Source organism: Chinchilla lanigera, unplaced genomic scaffold (genome assembly GCF_000276665.1).
Source record: "Chinchilla lanigera isolate Chin_1 unplaced genomic scaffold, ChiLan1.0 scaffold00016, whole genome shotgun sequence".
Classification (NCBI taxonomy): Eukaryota; Metazoa; Chordata; class Mammalia; order Rodentia; family Chinchillidae; genus Chinchilla; species Chinchilla lanigera.
In genome coordinates, this window is record NW_004955417.1 from 26,606,419 (window position 1) to 26,631,305 (window position 24,887).

General features: G+C 39.1%; 1 protein-coding gene across 7 annotated transcripts in view; it reads right to left on the reverse strand.

Moving 5' to 3' along the window:
* The window catches only part of Ncald (neurocalcin delta), a 350,086-nt gene that overhangs the window by 70,560 nt on the left and 254,639 nt on the right, over window positions 1-24,887 (reverse strand). For all 7 annotated transcript variants that reach the window (XM_013512739.1, XM_013512737.1, XM_013512738.1 and 4 more), the window contains one exon: window positions 6,093-6,153. The gene's annotated coding sequence lies outside the window, so the exon portion shown is untranslated. The remainder of the gene's footprint in view (window positions 1-6,092; window positions 6,154-24,887) is intronic.

Consider the following 24,887-nt stretch of genomic DNA (forward strand, 5'->3'; position numbering starts at 1 on the left):
AGCTACTTGTAGAAAAATAATCGCTACTCTGAAGGTCCCGCTGTTCTCACAATCACCAGCACGAAGCCTCTCCCCCTCTTCCTCCTCCTTCTCCTCTCTCTCTTTCTCTCTCTCCCTCTCTCTCCTTCTGCCTTCCTCAATCCAGCACCAAAAGAAAGAAAGAGAAAAGATTCTGCAGGTAGTTAACTTGGCAAATTAAATTTATTTTACAGCAAATATAAAAAAAACGAAAGCCCAAGGGAAGTTGGAAGAAAGGATGTTTTAAAAACCATGCAAGAACCCACAGCAATGTGCTGAGAATAGAAGAGATGGAACGAAAACAGTCCAGTGACCCTCATACCCCGAGCGGGCTGCGGAAGCAAGTATGATGAATTCGGGATTTGTGGTGTAGTAAGATGTCTACGCAAAAGTGATGATCAAAAGGGTTTCTGGACAGCGCTCCTTCAAAGTAACCTTGGGATGAAACCGAAAGCCTTCCCTCGCTGATGCACACCCCTCGCTGGGGTTTGTGTCCCACAAACACCAGGTTCCACGAAAGCCCAGCGCAGCAGAACATAAGGCAGTTCCACCAGGGCTCTGACTTCCGCCTCATTCCCTCCAGACCGCTGAAGTTTACTTCCAACTCTGCACACATGCTTGTGACCTAGTTATTTCTTATTAATTAACAGGAAGGCAATTAAACAAAATTCAGCTAACTCCACAGGAAGGTGCTCTGCAAACAGACATTTAGGAAATGTATACTGACTCAAAGGACAAAGGAGACAAAGGGCAGGAGAGAAGAGACCACCGTAGCCCGGTGAACCTGAACTGCCAGGGAGACCAGGGCTGCTATTCTGGTTACTTATCCACGTATTTTATTAAAAGAGGAGCAGTGAGGCACCACAAACTACAAATGCAACCTAAGGCAGCCGGGCAGGTTATATTTGTGTCTCTGTGAAAGAACAAAATTTCTTCATTTAAGTCAGAAATTGTTTACTTAATGAAAAGACTTACTTATGAAACCACTTAGCCGTAGAATTTTCCTATTCTGTCTCTCTCATTTTCCCTCACCTCTATTTAACCCCAATTAAGAGAAAGAGATCTTTATTTGAAAATTTATTTTCCTGGTGCAATTAGCTGTAGCATTGTGAAAGTAAAATTAAACTACAAGGAATTCTCCCCCTTTACTTTCAGATTAATGACCATGGAGAATTTTGCTTGTTTGACTGGGGACAACTGAAAACAATCGTCTGTTCAAGCTGTCAGGAGCCCTCGTAAGGTACAGATTTCAGCAACAGCCACAAATCACAAATTTACAGTTGGTTCCATTTCTAGTTCTGCGTTTCCGCTCAAAAGCTTGCATCACAGTAACAATAGGGAAAGAAACATAGACTTCCAAGGCCCGAGCTTCTCCGGGTTGCTGGATTTATCATCTCTTACTCTGAGTGTGGGGCTGCACGACCAGTAGTCCTCCTCTTCGTGCAGGTTTAGCAGCTAAGAGGCTAAAACTGCAGTGCCGTGTCCTGCCAATAGGTGATGTTCTGAAACGAGGAGTTCTCGGCTCTAAAACTATCGGAAATTCAAGACTTCAAACCAACTGACTTCAGGGCTGGGGATTTAGCTCAGCAGCAAAAGCGCCTGCCTGGCAAGCACAAGGTCGTGAGTTCGGTTCCCAGTACCGGAGAAAAACCAAAAAAAAAAAAAAAAAAACAAACAAACTGATTTGATGATTGGCAAAAACAAACGCATTTTCCATTTGTATTGGCTCTCATTTTGATTAGATATACTTTATTATACATTAAACTAATCAGAGCACTGACTTCCAAATGATAAATGGGTACAGGTAATCTCTCTTCCTACAGGATGCTTCCAACCTGCCGTTACTAATTTCCCTTGGCAACTGCCTAGATTTAGAGATTTCTCGTACAGTAAGGAAGCTGCTAGTCTTCTGAAGAGTTAAAACCATGACACCAATCTCTTCGGAGCTCGGTTTTCTACTGACCTGGCTAATTAACCCAAATGTAGTTGAAAGTATCACAGGATGTACACATGCGTGTCTCTCCAATCACAGCCCACCACTGAGGAGAAACTGTGTGTCACTTCACTGTCTAAATGCCGGGTCATATTTTGAAGGTGAAAATGATTCACCACATTCAAAAATATCCATTCAAAAAATAGTTCACCGCCATATTTTTCACTTGCTGTAAGAATGTCAGGGCTGCCTATTATTAGTCTGACCACTTTGCCAGAAATAAGCGGTGAACAAGCGGCCTGACCCGGGTTCCCACACCTGAATTAACAAGTGGTTTGGGCCCTGAGTAGACAATTGTAATTAGCCTTTCTTAGACGTTCTTGAGAAGAGATGCTGCTGTCTCCTCTGCTCTAACATTAACGGGAAGGCAATGGACTTATCATTTGGGGTTACATGGTTTAAAATCCCTGTCTTTATAGTGGGTCCCTGGGTGAGTTTCTATAAATGCTCTGCTCTGAGCTGCCAGGTTTAAACCTTACGGTTGTTGTGAGGACTACAAAGTTAATGTATTATCAGATTCTGACTCCCTGACACAGGGTACGTGGCTCAATGTATGTGTCATTTCTTGTTTATCTGTCTGACCCTGATAGGTCTATGCAGACCTTCAGGGAGAGGGTGGAGTATTATTCATCCTTACAGCCCTGTGGTTAGCACAGACCCCAGACGTGCATGCGCAATCCGTGGTGAATGATTCAACCATCAGGAAATAAATTCTGAACAGCAGGAAGAAATTATTCTTCTTTGTTTCTATTAACATAAAAAGAGGGGCTCTCCTCACTCTACCTCCAAGTCCAAAAAAGGCAAAGAAAAGAATATCAAAATAAAACATGCTGAGTTATTACAAAATTGTCTAGCAATGGATGGACCCAAGAAAATTTCTCAAGGAAATCAAACTTCTCTGTTCTAAATACAATGAGCAAATTTTATGCTGATGTGTCTTATGACGATAGCTATTGATCTTGGCTTTTTTTTTTGTGGGGGAGTACCAGGAATCAAACTCAAGACCTTGTGTTTGCCAGGCAGGCACTGTGCCACTGAGCTGTATCCCTGGGCCTGGCTGTTGATCTTAGATAATCTTTAGTTTCCACTAACTGAGTTCTTACTATACATGGAACATTGTTCTAAGTGCATATGTGTTTAACTCATTTACTATAACAACCCTGTGGGGTAGATACTATTCTTTTCCAAGTTTCATGAAGAAACTGAAGCATAAAGTAACCTGCCTATCTAGTATGCGGCAGGGCCAAGGTTTAATCAGGAAGCCTAGTTCCATAATTGGACATGATTTGCATTTAATGTATTTACATTTAATATAATTAAATGGATGTAATTGACATTTAATACCTTTTAAGAGAGAACTGAGTTATTTCTTATGTTTATTTTACTCATTAGAGTTGTTTTTACTTTTAATCTTTTATGGAGGAGAGAAAGCTAATTTACCTTTTTCTGCATCTGAGAACCCTAAAAATCTTAATCTAGCTTTGGCCTAAGGAATAACATGGCAAGAAAAGAACTTAATGAAGAAGATTTAAACCAAGAAAAGTGGGCAAAGTTAAAAAAAAAAAGTGAAAATGTCCTAAATGAAACTATACTCAAATGATTATAGTTCAGTGGAAGCAAATATTTACATTACACAGGTATGGGTGACTTTTGTTTCTCATTAAGATGCGCTAGACTATTTTCAAACCAACATTCTTATTGATGTGATAACACTAGCCAAATTAATTTTTAAAAAATGGTTAGATGACCTCAGAGAATAGCAAAGGTAGTGATACTCTGCACACTAAGATCTCAGATAAGAGGAAAACATCTCGAGTGTCTTAGTCTGTTTGGGTTGCTATAACAAAATGCCATTAGCTGGGCAGTTGATAAACAATGAAACTTTATTTCTTACAGTTCTGGAGGCCAGAAAGGCTGAGACCAAGGCTTCAGCAGATTCGATGCTATGAGGGTCTGTGTCCTGGTCCATCAAGGGCACCTCTAACTATGTCTTCATGTGATAGGAAGGGCGGGGCCGCAACTTAGGGCCTCTTTAGAGGCACTTTATTGACATTTATATAGTCATCCTACTTAATACTTGTACAACATACCCTTTACCATTCTTTGAAAATAAGACTAAAGACACTATCATGGTCATAAAGGAAGCAGATAACCAAGTGGAGCCGTCTACACACACAAAAAATGAAATACTTAAAAAGGGACATATTAAAGTTAAATAACTTAAAAATACAGCTGAAAGAAGGAACACATAGATGAGTTTTGAGAGCAGAGAAAATACATCAAAAGAGGAAACAGGTGAAATGAAAGGCAGAGCAGTAGATAATATCTAGACTGAATCACCTAAGAAATAAAGAGTGGAAAATACAGAAAAAGACGTAGGGCATTTGAGGCATGGTCAAAAGGCAAATACGTATTTGGAAGAAGAGAGGAGAGAACAAGGCAAAGGTAATATTTGAAGAGAATTGGCTGAGAAATTTTCAAAACTTACAAAGCAAATAAAGCAACAGATTGATTTAAGAAGCCCTATAGACCCCAAAGAGGAAACTGAAAAAAAAACCCACACAAAGATACTTCATGACCATCAGGCTCAAAACTAGAGACAAAATCCTGAAAACAGTAAGACAAAAACATCATGTTAATTTTAAAGAAGAAACAAAGGACTTTCAACAAAACTTATTAAATCCCAAAGGCAGTAGGATAACAAACTTTGAAGATCTGAAGGAAAATAAGTGCTAATTTAAAATTCCTTGTATATATAGAAATGTCCTTTGAAAATGAAGGTGGAGGGGCTTTTGTTTCAATGAAGAAAGCAGACTAAATGATCTGAATATATCCCCTAAAGACAGAGATTGGCAGACAGCATTTTTAAAATGACCCAGAAACACACTGTCTATGCAAACTCACTTTAAATATCATGCAATTTGGAAACAGGTTGAATGTCTTATTTTCAATGAATAGTAAAGGTTATGTCATGCATGTGTTAAGTAGGATGACTATATAAATGTCAATAAAGTATACATTTAAATCTAATTTGAATTATCAGAGATAGAGAGGAATATTATATAATGATAAAAATATCAATATACCAAGAATACAACAATTCTTTATGTGCATGCACCAAACAACAGCACCACAAAATCACTGAACAAAAACTGATAGAAATGAAAGGAGAAACAGATGAATCCACAATTACAATCAGAGACTTCACGCCTCTCCATAATTGGTAGAAAGGCTCAGTAGAAAATCAGCAAGGATACAAAAGAACAATGCTTTCGACTAGCACTGGTATTTATACAATCCATGTAACAGGAGAATACACACTCCTTTCAAGCATCAGTGGGACAGAGACCAAAGAGGCCATAGCCTGAGTCATAAATCTAACTTCAACAAATTGAGCACTCTGCACTAAAATGGGATGAGCCACTGATGCACACACACACACTTGTAGGACTACCTCAAGAATTCTGATGAATGGAGAAACCAATCTCAAAAGGTTGCATACAAATCTCAAAAGGTTGCACACAGTAGGATTCCATTTATATAATGCTAGGTGTTGGACATGGCCCCTGTGGGTCCCCAAGGCCTTGCCTCTTGGGAGGGTGGGTCCTTGGTCTGGCAGTGTTGGGAGCTGGTGTGGAGCCTTTATGGGATGTGGTCTAGTGTGATGTAATGAGGTCACTGAGGGTGTTGACCCTAGAAGGAATTGATGTGGTTCCCATGGGACCCTTGCTAGTTCTTAGCAAGTAGTTACAAAAGAGTAACCAGTCCCTCCTCAGCCCCTCTGCTCCCTGTCTCACCTCATCTCCCTCACACACAGCCCCACACCATGATGCCATCCACCTTGGGCCCTTCCAAAGCCAAGCCCAGGCTCATACTGTGTCCTTGAATCTCCAGATTGTGAGCTGTATAAACTCCTCTTTTCCTTATAAGCTATCCAGCCTTAAGGATTCTATTATAGTCACAGAAAATGGATTACATATAAATATAACATTCTTGAAATGACAAAATAATAGAAAACCAAAAGGGTTTCTGCTTGCCAAGAATTAAGGAGTGGGTAGGAAAGTGCCCAAGTGTGAAGTACCTTTGAGGTGCTGGAGATGCTCGGTATGTCAGTCTATCAACTCAGCCTCCCAGCTGCAATCCTGGGGAAAAAGATAAACAGTAAATGACTTCTCCCTGTATTATTTCTTACAACTGCGTATGAATCTACACTTATTCCAAGATGAAAATTTAATTATAATTTTTTAAATGAAGGTGATGTGATATAAGACACTTTCTGTTAAAAACTGAGAATTAGTCCCAGCAGGATTATACTAAATTTCTAAAGAGTTATTTGGGCAGAAAAAAATGATACCAGATAGAAATACAGATATAGAAAGGGCAAATATATGGATACATCTACCAATTTCATAAAATGAGAATTTCTTATGGGATATAATATATAAACCGAAAATGTAGCACAACATTAGCACAAAAGTGCTAATTAATTGTAAGCACATAAAAGCACTATTAATTGTTTCTAATAAGGTAAGACTGCCTAATGTGATCCTTGCAGTCTGTTATGAAAGAATAACAAGACAATATACAGTAAAGAAGATAACAGACCAGGAAAATAATTGTGAAAATTACTTGATTTCCAAAAGAAGTAAGAAAGGAGGAGAAAGAAAATAAATCATAGCATAAATAGAAAAGAATAGTAATACTAAAGATTTAGTCAAACATATTAACAACTACTATAATATATAAACTAAGTAATTATTCCAGTTAAAAGATAATAAATATCAGACTGTACTAGTAAGCATATTCTCTTTCTTCCATGTAAGAGATATACTTTGAAAATAAGAACACAGAAAAACTATAATTAAAAAGATGGAAAAGTATGTATAACACAAACTTTACCAAGCAAAAGCTAGTGTTGTAGTATTACTATGAAAAAATACTATTTGATAGTCATGTAAGCAAAAAATACTACAGCAGACATAAGCACCACTTCTTAATTTCCTTTGCCAAATATGCATGGACTTAATAAAAGTTTCAAAATTATACTCTTGATTTAATATATCTTTCTTATTTATCTTACAAGCCAAGCAGAAAAAAATGTAGAGATATAGATTTTAATGGCAAAATTATCCAGTCTGATTGAAGTAACATATGAAGAATGATGATATAAACAATTCCAAAATAGACAATTTTTCAAATATATCTGCCAAAATTAAGTATATGTTGGTCTATAAAGGACATCTCAATATGTTGTAAATAATTGAAATTAGAGTATACTCTTTTAAAACTGAGAAATAAAGCTAGGAATCAATATCATACAAATGAAGAGAAAATTCCCCACTGGAAAATAAGCAAATCATTTCTCAATAATCCCTCAGCTAGGAAGACTTACATCACAGTTTAGAAATATTTTGAACAAAAGCAACAAAAAGATCGAACTTGTGTGCAGCGAAAGCACTATTTAATGAAAATGCATATGCTGTTTCGAAGCTGAGTTTCTGCCTTTGGAATGGCACACTGAGGAGCCCCACTGACTTGTTTTCCAGTGAAACAAGTATAACCGGTAAAAACTATTTTTAAAAATCATATAAAGTCCCCAAAAGTCCTCCTAATGGTAGACAGATAATGAAGAAACCTCTCTTCAATAAAGTATATAAAAGCTGAAAGAACGTTAAGACTTTGTAGCCCTTGAGTCATGACCGGCTCCTTCCTGAATCCTGAGCTCAGCAGGATGGAAACTGCTCTCTGAAAACCTCTGGGACTCCTTTTATCTGCAGCTCTCAAAGGACATGGTGTCTCAGTCATGGCGCTGGAAGTTACCAGCATTTCTCTGGCTCTCAGGTGAAATCCCTGGTGAACACAGCCAAGATACTGAAGGCTCCCTTCTACAACCTTTCCCCATCCATAAGGCAGAAGTTCTCCTCAGGCATCATAGGTGTAAAATACAGGACCCTACTCCCACAGTTTGCTATTGCTGGAAAGGTAATCTGAGAAGGTCAGAAGCTATCACCATTACCGGGTCCCCAGCACTCACTCAGACATGCGAGGGAGAGCCAGAACAGAAGAACATAGAAAGCTGATGATAACCCCAAAGGAAACGCCTCTCTTTGCAACAGAGTATGGGAAAGTTCAAGTCCAAGGGAACTCTTGAAAACAATGGAGATATTTGTAGTAAAAAGGGAGGAGACTGGTGACTATATGAGAGCAAAAGCTAACCTCGACCAGCTAGTTCATCAGAGAGGACCTGGGAAAGAGACACTCAAAGAGCCTTCCTAGGACCAGAACAAGCTTCAGATATTGGCTTCCAGATCCGCACTTAATGAATTTAACTGAGTCAGATTGTGGAGTGATTTATGTCCCAAAGAAATACTAGAGCAATCACCCAAAACTTAACAGAGCCTAAAAGCTGGTTGTGATACAGATGAGGAAAGGAAAGAAGGAAGTACTTCCACATGACATTTTGAATCCACAAAGACCCAGTGAGAAAAACTAGAAATGGTGCAGAAATCGAGACACAGAGGGATTAAGTCATTTGTCCAAAGATTTCTAATCAATTAATAGGTTTGATTACCTCATTTTACAAACCAGTAGCAATAGCAAAGTAGAATAAGGGCAAGGTGCTCATGAAACCCTTTTTGTTTTTTATGGTTTACATGGCATTTTCATTATTCTATTTAATTTGCCTCTGAGTTAATAAAAGTACTTAATTTCTAAAAAGGCTGATAATCCATTATTTAAGTTCCTACTTCAGCTAGCTGGGAAAAGAGGAGCATAGCAAAACTACATAGAGTAAAAGGAAGGAAATAATAAAGGAAGAAGAAATTAATTAAATAGAAAATGTGCAATAAAGAAAGCAAGCAACCTAGAAGTTGGTTTTTTAAACAAATTAATAAAATGAATAAGTCCTTAGATGAGTGACAGAAAAAAAGAAAAAAGCCTTAAATTATCAATATGTATAATTTTTAAAAGGCATGTCATTATAGATCCTACAGTTGTGAGGAAATAACAGATTTCACAGGCTTCCAGAACAGAAGATACTTTAGTGGCCATCCTGTCCTACTTCCATTCCAATGGAGGGAGCTATCTACCCGGCCCCTGAGAGGGACACCTGCTGCTTGAATACCTGCAAAAATGGTGGTGTCTCCACTACAAAACGTCAGGTCATCAAAACGTGGGAGTATTTTATTAGAAAGCCCTTCTTTATGATGATCCAGATAGCTCCTCTCTAAAACTTTAATACCAGAGTTATGTTTTTCTCTTTAATGCTACAAATAGTGAACTGAAGCCTTCTGTCCACATGAACAGAGACTTAAAGAAGCAGTTATTATAATCTGGGATGACAGCTGCTAGTTGTCCCTCAAAATGCATTTTTTCTTTCATCCATAGAAGTAGAATCTGTAACTTGGACATAGTTGCCCAAAAATAAAGGTATTTTCCATCTTCTCTTGCTGCTGCGTGGTTTTGGAGTTAAGTGCACGGGAGGTAGAGACGTGCCACGTGGTGATTCCATAAGCCTCCTTAAAAACAGGTGAGCAAACAAACCTGTTCCACCTCTTTGCCCCTTTTCTTCTTCATTCTCTTGTCCATGCTACTGTCTAGAAACCCAGAAGTGACAGCCATGCCTGCAGATCATGAAGAAGTGGGTTTCTTGCCCTAGACACTGACCATGCAGCTGTAAGTGGCAGAAGCCTGGCTTGCTGAAGACTTCATGGGAAAAAAACTGCTGTCCATGGCTGTGATCCTTCTCTCCAGACTTTCACATGAGAGATGGAGAGGGAAGGAGAGAGAGCTATCCTATTTAAGGCACAATGATTATATGTCAAGCTTTCCCTTAGCTGTTAGAGCGGCCACCACCACAAGTACTTGGAACTGTGTGCAGGTGAAATGCCACATGTTAAACTATTTTTATGAGATTCTCAGACAAATTTAAAGAGGAAAATAGAATCCAATGTACTCAAAAAGCACTGCAGAATAAATACTGAGAAACAGCTTTTCATTTTAAGTAATTAAATTAGGAACATTTAGTTAATATTTGCTAGTATTCACACAAAGACTTCTTAAAGTCTTCCTGGACACTGAAGAGTCATGTGTTGTAACAGATGTGAATCTCACTTCACTAAAATCAAATGTACATCAATCTCAATGTAGCCAAATACTTAGGACATTTAAAGCCTAACTACCTCCTCTGGCAAATATTTTAAAAATCAATTTCAGAAAAAAAATGATTTATTACAATTTTTCAGAAATCCATTTACATAAAGGAGGCAGACATCAACATCGTTCCAGTAGTCAGATTACTGATTGCAGTCATTCTGATTGAGCCACATGATAGACAGACGAACTCCCGCCTCCACCCGCTACCTGTGAACATGTAAATGTACGTGTCAAAGGGGGCTTACACTTGTCAATCAGTTCGCTTTACAAGGGGAGATTCTCCTGGATTACTCAAGGACTGCAAGGTAATCTCAGGAGTCTTCAGAGTGGAGCAAGAGGAGGAGAGATGGCAGCACAAGAAGGTCTTGCCCCCATGCTGCTAGCTTTGAAGATGAAGAAGAGACCAGGTGCCAAATTGAGGGCAGCCTCTGAAGTCAGAAAAGAGAAGAAACAGCTTCTCTCAGTCTACAGAAGTGAACACATCCGTGGCTACATCTTGAGTATGGCCTAGTGAGATCCATTTCAGACTTCTAATTCTAGATTGATTGATTGATTGATTGATTGATTACCAGGAATCAAACTCAGGACCTTGCACTTGCTAGGCAGGCGCAATGCCACTGAGCTATCTCCCAACCCTAACTCTAGATTTATAGTACGTAAACTTAATGTTGTCTTAAACCACTCAGTTCGTGATGGCTTGTTGCAGGCAGCAGCAATAGGAAATTAGAATAAGCAACAACCATGTTCTGAGCAAAACTTTATGGAGAAAATGAAGAGGAATCCCTCCCCAAGGAGCCAGCAGGGGAGAAAAAGGCAGAGAGTCAACATCTCCAGAGAAGTCTAGCGAAGTGGTATGGGGCAAAGCCACTGTGAAAAACCCACTGGGGAGTCTCCACAGTTGGCCTAACAGGAGGCAAAGGGCTGCCTCATCGGCCTTTGGCAGTCTGTTGAGTCATCTGACTCCAGAGTTTCTTTGTACAAAAGGACTAAATTTCAATAACAATATTTTCTAGAATTGGCCCTTACTGGCTGAGGTCAATGACTATGTTAAGTAGCAAGCAAGAGACCAAGGATTTAGACAGCACCGCTGTCTTTCCGTCATCTCACATGAGATGGCCCAACACAGCAAGAAAGGACTTATTCTCAGAGCGGGACGGGATGGCAGATGTCCTGTTTCTTTGATTCTTCTTTGGATTCTCAGAGCCACTTCAGCATCAAACCAATACCCTCTCTCCTTCCTTAGCCAGTTTAGGGGATGTTCTATTACTTGAAAGCCAATGAGCTCTGCTGCAGTCAACTTGTCTTGGTCTTTTACAGAACTAGTGCCCCTGATGCTTCAGAACAGAAGACTTTGGACATGATCTAGCTCAGCTCACTCATTCATTCACTGAGAAGCCTCCACAGAGTACTTTCTATGTGCCAGGGACTGTGCTGGGCTGGCGTATAGCTGTGTCAGCAAGAAAGACACAGACCTTGGCCTTGCTGAGTTTTACAACTACTGAAGAATTTCAACATTTAATGAAGAGTGATATGGGGGGCTGGGGATTTAGCTCAGCGGCAAAAGCGCCTGCCTGGCAAGCGCAAGGTCGTGAGTTCGGTTCCAGGTACCGGAGAAAAACCAAAAAAAAAAAAAAAAAAAGAATGATATAGGAAAGATAGCTACCGGTCTGGTCTGGGAGGACCTAACCAGTCCAGGGTTCCATAGAAGGGCTCCCTGAGGACTTGACCCTTAGTGAAGAATGCAGAGGAGGCTGGGAGACACGCTGAGAAAACAGTATGTTTAAGACCTGGAGACAAGAGGCAGCACGGCATGGTAAGCACAGTGAAAGAGACAACGGATGGCAGAGGGCTGAGGAGAGTAAAGGTGCCACTGCGGAGTCCCAGGCGGCTCAGGGGACATCCTGTAAGCCAGCGTGGCAAAGTAGCAGCTAAGTTATTCAAGTTAGTAGTAGTGGAAGACTGGAGGCGAGGGCATTTGGTTCCAAATCCAATTTTTTAAAGTTTAAGAAGTGCTCCTCTAGAAGACAGTGGAGTGGTAAGCAGCAGAGAAAGAGCATCTCCAAGATTTAGGATCCAGACACTGGAGCAGAGCAATGAGAGGAGAAGAGGGAGGGAGGTGGGTTCCCCAGACCCAGCAAGGACCTGAAGCGAGTATTGAAGCCCACGGGAAAAGTGAAGAGAGATATTTTAAATAAGAAGGAGGTGGCGGGCGGCGCCTTTCCTCTGAGTAGGAACTCATTGTGTGGGAGGAGTGGTTCAAAATTACAGACACTCTGGCGACCCCAGACGCCTCCACATAGAGATACAGCAGAGCAACAGAGCAGTGGATGCTGTGGGCTGCACTGGCTGGTGAGTGGTGCAGATTTGGCCATCCCATGGGAGGGGGTGGTTGGCCGGGAGCCATCTTGGAGAGGGGCCAACTCAGCTTCAAACTCAGAACAACTGCTGGCTCCATCTAGCAGCTTCCAGCTGAGTTTAAGCCTGCAGGAGGTGTGCTGACCACTGCAGGCTGAACAGGGCTGGTCCCAGCCTTACAGCCAGAAACCAGTCTAAACTTGAGGGGAAATAAAGGTGCAGGCCAGCTGAGATTATCCACTACCCCACTGTAAAGCTACTGCTGGCTTGCTGGGATAAATCAATGTGAATCTGGACTCTGTCTCCACACACTGTCTACCAGTGACAGCAGAGACAAACCTGGACGTGAACATTTTCTCTCTGTCTCTTTGTTGTTGTTGTTGTTTGTTTGTTTTCTTCATTGTTTGATCTTGTAATCATATGAGTGTGAATGTGGTTCCTACTTCTTTTGTGGTTGTTGTTCTGTTCTGCTCTTCCTTTTATCTCTTCCCTCTTTCTTTGCCTTCTGCATCAGTTTCCCAAAGTTTGCATGATCCTCCTTTGTCCTCTGACCTTGCTTCTAATCTCTTCCTCTTCTTCTATTTCTCTATTTTTCCCCTAACCCCTTTTAAATTTTCTCCCCTGAGGGTAAAATTGGCTTATTGGGGGCTTATTTACTGCACACAATTTTCTGGTTTGTTTTATATTTGTTGTATAATCACAAATCTAGTTCATACATTTAAGGTGGCAAATTAATGCTTACCTCGGGTTGTCGTTTTCTAGGCTTTGATGCTGTTGTTATTGCTGATTGACCCACATTAGCCAAAAGTGACATGATTGTTCTAACCAGCTGTTCTTCCTGGTATATCAAGACTGAAATTGCCTAAAGGTCACAGAAAATACTGTGGGCCAGTGCCAAAGAACCAGGAGCTGGGTCAAACAGGCAGCAACTTCTCATCCCTAACAAATTGAAGAGGTAGGAGCTTGCAAAAGACTCATAACCCAAAAGCCACCTATACCTGAAAGACACCTCTGATAAGCAGTCAACCCAGGAATTAAACCAAAAAAAGATAAAAAATGGGAAGATATTTAAAATGGGAAGATATTTAGAAAATGGAAGCAGTCAACCCAGGAATTAAACCAAAAAAAGATAGAAAATGGGAAGATATGGCAACCCAGATGTCCAGTTCACTGAATGCAAACCCAGGGGGCAATGAGGTGAGACAATCCAAAAGCCACCCACCTGGCCTCTCTGAAGTGGCAATAAAAAAGCAAATGAACGAGGCTCTAGAAAAAAATCAAATCCAGAAATCCTCTTCTAAAATTTCTTTCCTGATTTCCAAAGGCAACACATGCTCATTATAGTGCAAACATATTGAAACAAAGACCATGTCCCCCGGTTGCACAATACACAGGTTTCGCAATGCACATGGAGAATTCACAGTCTTACATGATGACCATCAGGACAAAGATTATCTCAGATAATCTGTGCCTTCTATTTGGATTGCCTTCTTTCAAATGCCTTCTATTAGGCTGACCCAGATTATGCCATAGAAAAGTCCCAGGATTATATTGAAAATCTTCCAGTGAACACAGAGAACCTTCAACTTGCCCCTATATGTTAACTACTTACCCACTTTAACAATACAAAACTGCAGAATTTAAGATAACCTAGTCATTATCCTCAGAAAGGTATCTCTGGAAGGATAATAGTACAATACATAATCTGCCTACATTTATAAAGAAATTGAGTCAATAATTAATAACCTTTCAAAATAGGAAGCAGGACCCAGATGTGCTCACTGATGGATTTTGCCAAACATTCAAGGAAGAGGTTCTATCAGTTTTCTGCAGTCTCTTTCAGTGGAAAGAAACAGAAGGACTATTTCCTAACCTACATTATCCTTACACCAAAATCATTACAAGAAAACTATAAACTAACTTCTCTCATGAGCGTAATTGCAAAAACCCTCAACAATATATTAGCAAATGGAATTCAACAATGTATAAGGGAATTACACATACTTCCAAGTGGGATTTATGTCAAATACAGTTCAACATTTGAACTTTGTGTCAACAGTTCACATAGTCCATCAATAGGCTACAAAAGAAAATTCACATGATCATAGCAAAAGATGTAGAAGAAGCAGTCAACAAAATTCAGCACCTCACTACAGTATGTTCTGGTTTGAGTCTAGATGCCCCTGCCCCATACATTCATAGTTGGGCTTTTTCAGAGGTAGCTGGATCTAGAGTGTGTGATGCTAGGATTACAGGTGTGTGATTACTAAATCATCCACTGATTGGTTTGGCACCTCCCTAACCCTGGTAGCCTAGATAGAATATAAGAGACAGAAAGAGGGTTGTCTTGACTTGTTGCTTTGCAGTCTTCAGTGCATCATGAACTGTTCCCCCTTTGTGGTGCCTGTCTGCTGTGCTACCCTGCCTTGGAGCCAACCGTTTATGGACTAGAACTTCCACAAACTGTGAGCTACATAAACCTTTCCGCTCTTAACTTGTGGGTATTAGGTATTTTGTCTCAGCAATGAGAAAATTAAGACACAGTGCAAATGTATTTTCTACTGGCACAAAGACCACCATTTAAACACTGATAAAAAGTCTCAGTAAATGAGGAATAGAGAGGAAATTCCTCAACTTGATGAAGAATATTTACAAGAACCCCTATAGCTTGCCAGGTGTGGTGGCACGTGCCTATAATCCCAGCACTCAGGAGGCTGAGGCAGGAGGATCGCCATGAGTTCAAGGCCAACCTGGGCTACATAGTGAGTTCAGGCCAGCCTGAACCACATAGTAAGACCTTGTCTCAAAAAACAAAACGAAAACAAAAGAACCCTGCAGCTAGCACCATACTTAATAGTGAGAAATTTAAAGCTTCCCCCACAAACATAAGTAACAAAGCAGGGATGGCTCATCTCTTCATTTATTTTTAACACCACATTGGAACTACTAGCTAATACAATAACACAAGAAAAGGAAATACAGTAAAAGGTATGCATATTTAAAGGAAGAAATGAAATTCTGTTTGCAGGTGACATGATCTTCTTTGGAGATAATGCAAAAGAATCAACCAAAATATCCTGAAATTAATATACAATTATGGCAAGATTGCAAGATACAAAGTTAATAGACAAAAGTCAATTCCTTTTCTATATATCAACAATGAACAAGTGGAATTTGAAATTAAAACACAATACCATTTACACTGACAGCTCCAAAAATGAAACACTTAAATATAAGTCTAACAAAATAAGTAAGATCTTTATGAGGGAAATGTTAATAAATGAATTAAAGTACTGAAAAAATGGAGAGCTATTCCATGTCCATGGACAAAAGACTCAATATTATCAAGATGTCAGTTCTTCCCAAATTAATGTATAGATTTGATGTAATCCAATCATAATCCTAGAAAGTTATTTGGTAGATATTGACAAATTGATCATAAAATTTATATTAAGAGGTAATATACGTAGAATATCCAGCCTAATATTAGAAGAGAAGAGCAAGGTTGGAGGGCAGACATTACATAACATGAAGCCTTACTATAAAGCTACAGTAAACAAGACAATGTGTCACTGATGAAAAAAAAAAAAAAGACAAATCAGTGGAACAGAATGAAAACTCAAATAAATATAATCTGAAGCAAACATAAATTGACTCAAGTAAATATAATGAACTGGTCTTTCACAAAGTAAAAAACAGTAAAATGAATCAAAGAGATCCTTTCACCAAATAGTGCTAGGAGTTGAGACTATAGCTCAGTGGTAGACAACTTGCCTATCATGAATGAGACTCTAGTTTTGATCCCCTGCACCACACAAACACACACACACACACACACACACACACACACACACACACAGAGTGCTAGAACAAACAGACATCCAGATAGAAAAAAATGAATCTAAACATAGGCCTTATAACCTTCACAAAAAAACAACTCAAAGTGTATCATAGACCAAAATGTACAATGTGAAACTTTAGAACTCCTACAAGCTAGCATACGAGAAAACCTAGATGAACTTGAGTATGGAGATGACTTTTTTGGTACAAAACTAAAAGCACTACTCATGAAAGAAGTAATGGATGTTAAACTTCATTAAGATAAAAATTTTCTGCTCTGCACAACACTTTGATAGTTTCTTACAAAAGTAAACACTTAGCATATGACCCAGGAATGCCACTCCCTAGTATTTACTCAAAAGAGCAGAAAACTTAAAAGTTGCACATGGGTGTTTACAGCAACTCATCCATACCTGACAAAATTTGGAAAAAAACAAGCTCTCATTCGGTAGATGAAGAGATAAATAAATTGTGGAACATCCAGACCAAAGAATATTATTAGCCTTCATAAAGAACGAGGGATGAAGCCATGGAAAAAACTTTAAATGCATATTGCTAAGCAAAAAATCAATCCGAAAAGCCCACACACTCTATGATACCACTGTAAGACACCCTGGTTTCAGGGACTGGTGGAAAGGGTGGGTTGATGAGATTGCTATGGGACTGAACTACTTTGCATGACACAGAGCACAATACGCACCTCAAAACAGAAGGATTATCTTGAGCTAAAGACACTTGAAAACCAGCATGCCAGAAGGGCATTCTAATCTCTCCCTTTTCTTCCTGAGAATGGGAGATTAAAAACTCCAGTGTGAAAGACGCCCTTCCCATGCCAGGGAGAAAGAAATGTCCTGCTATGGGAAGTCATGCTGAGAGAATTCTGTAAGAACAGACCATGCTAAAATAATTCCTATCTTCCTTTTACTTTCCCACATAATTTACTTTCCCGCAGTTGCCTTCTTGGATCAGTGTAATAGAGAAACATGTAAGTTTGGCCACTTCTTTGGATCTTCATTTCCTTATGAAGCCTCCTATGTCACATAAAACTTGTATTAAATGTGCACGCTGTCCTCTTGTTCATCTGTAGTATGTCAATTTAATTATTAAGCCCAGCCACAAAACCCCTAAGAAGTAGAGGTAAATTCTTTTCTCTCCCACAATACTATCATGGTGGATACACGCTGTTGTAGGTTTGTCCAAAGCCACAAAATGAAGGATTCATCACTCAGCGTGAAACGTGATACCTGCCGTGGACTCGAGTGATTATGTAACATTACAGGCTCTTCAGCCCTAACAAATAGACCACTGTGAATACTGACAATGGGAGAGGCTATGCATTTGGGGGCGAACAGAGAAATCTCTGTATATTTGGTTTAATTTTACTGTGAATCTAAAACTGCTCTAAAAATGTCCTTTAAAAATGATATCAGTGATCCCCTGTCTCTTCATGGCTTGCTCTTCAAAGAGTTTCTATCGATTACGAAAAACGAGAAGATGATTTTTTAATCAGCCAAACCACAGAAGCCATTGAGAACATCGCTGCCTCTCTCTGCAGGGCCAGCCGCTCTGAGTCCTTGGTGAGACCCACGCCAGGCCCTGCTCATCGGGATCCCTGGGCCAGAACACAAGCCGCTTGTTTTCCCTCCATGCTCTGCATAGCCCCTCTGTCAGCAGCAGAGCCTGGGAAGCAGAGAGAACTCTCCATTGAGATATCCTCCTCGTCACGGTTCATTGGCAGATCGTATTAAGGGTTTGTGCCTTAGAATTTATCCTTTCGGGATTGTCACTTCATTTTCCTGCCACCCCCATTAGAAAAATGTCTCTTTTGCTAGTCCTCACAGTTGCCAGACCTAATAATAATCCCAGCTTCAGCCTCCTCCTTCGGTTTCTGACAGCCCAAAGGATCCAGGTGCACAGAAAAAAAAAAAAAAAATGTGGCCATGCTAGGTTTGGGCAGGGGGTGGGGGTGCTCTGAATTGATAGAAAGATGCATTTCACAGTCCAGCTCCTGAGAGGCCATCTCGGTCAGTGAGGATTTCCACATCATGGCCCTAAATGGAGGCATTCAGAGCATCCCATCCCCAGCCCAAGACATGCATTGTCCCCGGCAGGTCAGGCGGAAGACCCCTCCTGTGACTGCAGCATTTGAGGCAAGGCTAAGCCACCTAGTTTTTAAAAGACCTTCAGATTCTAAAACTTTCAAACGTGATTTGGTTTTCAAGGAGTAACGCTATCCCCACAGGTGTGGAGTAATCAGGCATCTAAGAACAGCAGTTCCTGCACAAGCTGTGGGCAGTGCAAGGCACGGGTCCCTTTCAGGTGCACAATAGACTCTGGTTTAAGGTCTGAATGCTCGGTGTTCGCTGTCTGCTTCAGAAATCAGGCTTCCCAGCTGCTCCAGGCAGCAAGCCCTGGAGGCAGGACTTGGTGCTGGGAAGTATCTAAACTTAAAAATACATTTTTTATAATGTCAACATTTAAAAAAAATTATAAAACATTATAAAGTGATGTGCTTGAAAAAAAAAATTTCACCCATTCCATTATCACACACAAGACCTGTCCTCCATTTTTCTCACACTCTCTTTTAATTTGACCAAAAAAAAAATAATAATAATAAACATAGTTACAATAATAACATTGAGGTGGTGACTCCCTTGGCTGGTGTGCACGTGGCACTATGTTCTGTGCATCATTATCTCATTCGATCTCCATGATCACCCAAGAGCAAGGGCCATTATTCCAGACATAAGGAAACTGAGTCTCTGGACAGTTCCCCTGCCCTCTGAGATGCCAGACTCAATAGGTGAAGTTAAATAGCTCTTGCAAGAGGTGGTGCACACGTCCAAAACTTTGAGAAGCCAAAGATTTTTCCTTTTCTTTTCATTGAATGTACCTTTGACGGCCTCCAAAGCCTCCTACTCCTCCTTTTCATACCTTTTCCAGTTACTATCCACTCAATGTCTTGACGCACTACGGTGTAGTCAAACCATTTTCTAACTACTCATTTCTAGATTTTCTCTCTTCTCAATAACAACATTATTTTCAGTCTCCAACTTGTTTCCCTAGAAATCATCCTTAAAAGTACTCAGTCATAGGTGTGGAAATTGTGATACTCGTTGGTAGAATTTCTCTTCAGATTTTCAAATAAACTGTAATCAATTCATCACCAATAACAAGAATTAAAAATACAATTTCTCCATTGGCTTATCATACTACATCATATATTATACAGTTATATGCATACTTATATGCATTTTCATATCTGGTAATCGAGCAACTTCATTGAAGATAACAATATATAACATAACAACCATTCTTAATTCCTATCATCTTGTTTTGAAATCCTGTACCATTTTCATTGTTTTTGTGTTGTTTTGTGTTTGTCTTTGTTGTTGTTATTTTGGCTTTTTTCTTTAAAATATCTGTGTAAATAGAGATATATTTTGTGTTTATTTGTTATTCTTATCATTTGGATTCTTATCATTGTTATTCTTATCATTTAGATCTTCGGAAAGGTTGAACTTTCAATCTTTTTGTACATTTCTTTGCCTTTTGTATTTCCATATCTATAAATTGTATTTATGATAGCTGCTCCTTTATTTATTGAGATCTAGATTTTGATGCTTCATCAAGTGTAGCTTTCAACAGTTCCAAAGCTGGTATCATTCTCTCCTCGGTTCCTAATTCGTCCCAGTGGGATGATGATGACAGTAACGATGATGATGATGACTGCATCAGCTCTATGCCAGTCTCCACCCTAATCCTCTCCCACCCTATAGCTTTGGCCAGCATAGATGACAACAATGTCGGGCCATTCCTGATACTCATCACGGTACACATTTGTATGTATTCTTTAGAGGCTTGGGGACTGAAAAGAATGGTTGCACTCATTTGCAGTTACAGGACTGCAGTGCTTCTCCTAATCTGATCTGGAGAGAGGAAGAACATCCTGCCCTTGTTAGGAGGGAAGGCAGGAGCCCCTAGGCAGGGCATAAAGGTCCTGGCTGAGTCATGAGAACTTGAGCAAAATAAGTCTAGGCTCTGTCTTCTCTCTACGTGGAGAACAAACAGAGCCCAGAACCAGTCTTCCACTCCTTTTATTGCCTACGTAATTTTGAATAGGGTTATCTCTTACTAGCAAGCAAAATTTTAACTTTTGCTGCCCCTCTTCATGAGAGCAAATATTTTACTGTTATTATTAAAAAAGGACTTCAGGTATGAAGCAGAGGTGGCTACTTAGAAGACAAGTCTCCCACTTCCTCCAGTTATTTTAATTTTGTATACACATAATTATATTCCTACTTTAATGAAAACACACCATCAAAATTTGAAGTGCTTTGAAGTATTAGAAGCTAGGGGTTACTTATCCGCAAGATTTTTAAGGCTGGATCCAATAGTCCCATCCCTTACTTTTCTACTGTGAGTTTGTACCTTAGCATAATAGTACCAGGCTGTGCATCTCAGTACCTTTCCCTGAGGGATACAGGAAGCAATCTATGTGTTTACTCACTTGGTATGAAGAACAGCATGATGTGTACACATATGCCAAAGTAGCAAATTGGGATTTGATCCCACCTTTATCCTCCATAGAACCGTTTTTGTGTATGTTTACCCAAGCATCATAGAGGGTCCAATAGACCCACACTACTCCAGGATTTTTTTTTTTTTTTAAAGTTTTCATTTGATTTTTTTCTGGTAGAAGTAGCCCAATTCAGTACAATTGCACGTGAAAAACCAGATTTTCAGTTTTGGAGAGGGTACAAAATGAATCATCATATTACTCATGCATGGATGAAGATGATACATTATGGTAAAATACATCCTTTCATAACAGAAGAATGGTATGGGTGGATGATCATCATGATGATGATGATGACAACAGCAGCAATATGAGTACATATTTGACTAGTGGAAATGTTGCAAAATGGCCACGCAACCAAATGCAATGATCCAATGTTAGAACTACGTCCAAAAATATAGAAAAGGCCTTGGCAGGAATGAAATGTACTGGACAAAATGACAGTACTGCCAGTCCGTGTTGGAGACTGTAATAGACAAAATGCTACAAGATGCTGTGAAATACACAAAAGCTGAAGTGCAAGTAAAATGTTCTGTATGCACAAGTAGCTATATTCAAAAATATATTTATTATAAAACCTTACTAGCTGAACTGAAAGCATTCATAGCTCTGCTGTACTTAGCACAGATTTCTCATAGTGATCATAGGAATGTAAAAGACTTATGGAAAAGTGATGGGTCAACATATGGCATAAAAATTTATGGCCTTGTACATGCAAAGACTTATTATACTTTGAATTTAGATATTTATTCTAGAGCTCAGCCACCAGGACCTTATTCATACAGTAATAAACCAAATGATGTGAACAGACTTATTGCTGTCATCTCCCAAACTAATTGGAATGTGACATTCATTACTTGGTTTGCCAGTTTCCAATTGATGTTATGTTTTGTAACCAAGCACAAGTTGACCAGTGCAAGAACTGTACACAGGAACAAAGCAGAAATTCCAAGTGAATAATTTCAAAACAAGGAATTGTATAATACAACCTTAGGATTTCAAAAAACATAACATTGGCCTCGTATATGGCAAAGAAAAGCAAACTGGTACTGCGGATGTCAACATTGCACCATGATGGAAATACTGATAGGGAAAACTTGACAAAACAGAAGCCTGAGATGGAAACTTTCAACAACAAACCTGAAGGTGGAGTAGACGTTGTTGATGAGTTATGCAGCAACTATGTCACTTCAAACACAAAGCATTGGCCAATGGTTATGATTTATTTGATACTGAACATGTGTGGCATAAATAGTTTGATAACTTACAAAGAAAATAAAAAGAAAATATCCTGGGAAATTTTCTTAGAGGATTGGGATTGGAGCTCATAAGAGATCGTTTATAGCAGAGGAAAAACAAAATGTTTCAGCCCAGGAACTACACAAAAAAATTGTGGAGCACACTGGTGAGCTGACAGGTGAACAGGCAGGCACAGCATCACAAAGGTCTACTGTGACAACAGGCACACAGAAAAGATGTCAGCTGTGCCCTACAAGAGAGTATAGGCAAACAAAACATGCGTACTATCAGTGTAAGTGATACTTGTGTATAGAACATGCAGTTGTCACGTGTGAAGACTGTCTTGGGTGTGAGAGTTGAAGCAAAGCTTATTTCTGTGGTAGACTTTTGTTTGTGTTTACACTGTAGTTCACATAGGTTCTTATATCTAATCTTATCTTTCAGGTTTTGTAAGCAAGTACACAGCTGTGAAAACATTGATGTCTACTCTAAACACTCATTACATGTTTGATACTGTATGTCATTGAAATCTTATTTCCCTGTTAAGTGCATGTTGTACAATATAGTAGGAAACTCCTGACAAAATAGGAAGATGAGAGAGGACACAAGATACAATATAGGAAAGGAAAGCTAAGCACATGTACTGTCAGTTTAAGTGAGATGTGTGTGGAACATGCAGCTATCATGTGTGAAGACTGCCTTGGGTGTGACAGTTGAACCAAAGCTTATTTTTGTGATAGCATTCTATTTGTATTTTCATTGTAGTTCACAGAGGAATGTATTTCTGATGTCATCTTTTAGGTTTTGTAAGCAAATACACAGCTGATGCAAAAATGTCGATATCTAAACACAATACAATTAAAAATTTAATAATTTATTTTAGTGATATTTATGTCCCTGTTAACTACACACTATATAATATAATAAGAACCTCCTAACAAAACAGCAAGACCACTGAGATGTCAAGTATGTCCTACAAAAAGGCCAGGAAATCAAAAGACATATGCTGTCAGTGTAAGCAATACACGTGTATGGAATGTGCTATTTTCATGTGTGCAGACTGCTTTAGGTGATAATTGAAGGTGTGATAATTGAAGTAAAGATTATTTTTTTCTGTAAAGTGCTATTGGTATTTTCACTGTAGTTCATATAAGAATTTATTTATGTTGTTCTTTTTTAGACTGAGTGCACCAAAATCAGTCAATGTTGAAAATTCTGATACTTCTTTATGAACATTCAATAAATATTAAAAACTCAATATTTAATTTCTATGATTTTATCTGCTGAGTACTCATTGTTTAATGTAATAAAACTCATAAAATTAAAATTAATACTTCATCAATAGATATATTCTGTTAACCCAGCTATTCCCCTGCTGGGTATCTTTCCAGAAGAATTAAAAACATCACACCACAGTGATATATGTGCATCCATGTTTATCCAGCACAATTTGTCATAATTAGATCTTGGAAACAACCCAAATGCCCATCAACCGATAAAAAAGATAAAAAAGATGTGATCTTTTTATGCAATGGAATACTACTCAGCCACGAAGAAGGATAAACTGGAGGTTCTCATAGGTAAATGGATGCAACTTGAGACCATACTCATAAGTAAATAAACCAGATGCACATGTGTAAATATCATACTGTCTCCCTAGTGTGAGAAGCTGACAGAGTAAATAAGATCCAAAATGTACAATAGATATTGTAAAATGGAAAGAAACTATTTAAAAGGACTAAGAGAAACTTGGATAGAGAAAGGAGAAACAAAGGAAAGGAAAAGAAAAAATATATATATACACAAGATATGCAATGTATTAACCATTGTTACCCTCCTATTATCTTGTTTTGAAATTTTGTTTTATTTTTTCTTTAAAATAAAATAAAAATAGAAATATTATAAAGAATAAATGTGGGTCATGGGGGCTGGGGATTTAGCTTAGTGATACAGCGCTTGCCTGGCAAGCACCATGTCGTGAGTTCGATTCCCGGTACCAGAAAAAAAAACAATAAAGAATAAATGTGGGTCTGACGGATCCATGTTTCTGCACCTGGATGACAAAATTAGTCTCATGCTCCAGGGACTCTGCCTATTTTGTTCATTCTGTATTCACAGCATTGAGGTATACCTAACGCAGAGGAGGTGATCAAAATATCTTTGCTAAATGAATGGATGGATGGATGGATGGATGGATGGATGGATGGATGGATGGACATTCATTCTGGGGGGAAAACTTCCATACAGGACAGGCACACAACCTGAATCTAGAAAACTCTCAAATTCAGGTTTTGGAACTTAGAGCTTTTGCATCAAAACATAAAGAAAGCAAGTTAGTATCAGTTTAGAATTTTCTAAACATTGATATCTGGCTTCTACAGTTATTGTCAAAGTAGTATTTGCCTCAGAAAGTCTTTGCTGAAGGATAGGATAGGTTCCAAAGGTTTTCTGGTTAATTTCAAATGACTCTTTCCAAGTTAAAGCCATGAATGTCTGGACATGCCAACCTTTAAATCTCAACTTCTCCAACACAGAACGCTTATAAATATGCGGCCAGTACAGTATTTGCGTTCTCTGCAATGGCACCGACCTTCCAGTGCTGTCATAGCAGAAAACGGCAAGCTGCCTGCACAGGACAGAGACCACGAGCAGGATCAAGGGGAAGGGCATTTTACTCCCTTGTTGTTCAGAAAACACATCCTGAATTCA